This window comes from Toxoplasma gondii (assembly GCF_000006565.2).
Source record: "Toxoplasma gondii ME49 unplaced genomic scaffold asmbl.543, whole genome shotgun sequence".
NCBI lineage: Eukaryota > Apicomplexa > Conoidasida > Eucoccidiorida > Sarcocystidae > Toxoplasma > Toxoplasma gondii.
The window spans coordinates 1-1,268 of NW_017383391.1; the positions used below are offsets into that span (position 1 = coordinate 1).

At 45.3% G+C, this 1,268-nt stretch overlaps 1 non-coding gene across 1 annotated transcript; it reads left to right on the top strand.

The window, feature by feature from the left end:
- Positions 1-386: 386 nt before the first annotated feature.
- On the top strand, positions 387-1,268 carry TGME49_459360 (the record flags this gene model as incomplete). The annotated part of the gene is made up of 1 exon (XR_001974280.1): positions 387-1,268. It is a non-coding gene; the product is annotated as a 28S ribosomal RNA (ribosomal RNA).

Sequence of the window (1,268 nt, forward strand, 5' to 3'; positions counted from 1 at the left end):
ATGGCACCTTGGGGATATTCTCCTTGGTACGTCTGTTTCAGTGTCTTTGAAATCACAATTTTCTGCTTTTTTAGGGTCGTTGCTTCAGTTTGGCTGAAGCCCCCTAGGAGCAGTATGATTGGGTGTCATGAGTGTTGAATACTCAATGTCACCCTGAATAATGAACACAGCGGAGAAACTACTCGTGCCTCTTCTTTTAGAGGCTCAAGTGTATTGTTGAGTTGTATCGATGACATCATTGAGATACGGTGGCTTCTTCATTGAAGACAAAGTTTCATTGATGCTGTCGATCGACTTCAATACCGCAATGGAATTTCGGTTCCATTGTTGCTCTGCGAGGTTTCGTCGTTGTTGTTTTGTCTCGGGCGTTTGTCCGATTTATTTATCAGACCTGAAATCAGGCGAGGTTACCCGCTGAACTTAAGCATATTATTAAGCGGAGGAGAAGAAAATAACTATGATTCCCTTAGTAACGGCGAGTGAACCGGGATCAGCTCAAAGTGGAAATCAACTGCTCTTTCCGAGCTGTTGACTTGTAGCCTCGAGAGGCGTTACCAGTGGAAGCGCAAGGGTTAGTTTCTTGGGAAAGACATCATAGAGGGTGAGAATCCCGTCCTTTCCCCTGCGTTTTTTTGTCCACGTACGGTACGCTTTTATAGAGTCGCGTTCATCGGGATTTGAGCGCAAAATGGTGTGGTAGGTTTCACATTAAGCTAAGTACTGGCGCGAGAACGATAGCAAACAAGTACCGTGAGGGAAAGATGAAAAGTTCTTTGGAAAGAGATTAAAAGTGCCTGAAATTGCTGAAAAGGAAGCGATTGGGACCTTTTTGATTCCAAGAAGTGCCGCCGGTTTGCCATCTATCCCTTTGCCTTCTCTCTCTCACCAGGTTTAGGCTTTGGTTTCTTGATGTATTTCCGGTTCATCTTTTTGGAGAGGTCAGCATCAGCTACTCGGAATTGATTTCGTTCAAAGAAGGTAGGTTCCTTGTGGACCGGTATATCTTTGTTCTTTCCTTTTCCTTGTGGCTGAGGAGTGTTCCTGTTTCCGAGCTCCACTTTCGAGTACTCGGTTTCTGTGATGCTGGCTTAATCGGTTCCAACCGACCCGTCTTGAAACACGGACCAAGGAGTCTAACATATGTGCGAGTATGCGGGTTTTACTCCTGTATGCGCAATGAAAGTGAGAGTAAGGAGATTTTGGCTTTGCCATTCTTCGCACCTACGACCGAACACGATCTCTGAGAGAGGTTGAGTTGGAGCATATCT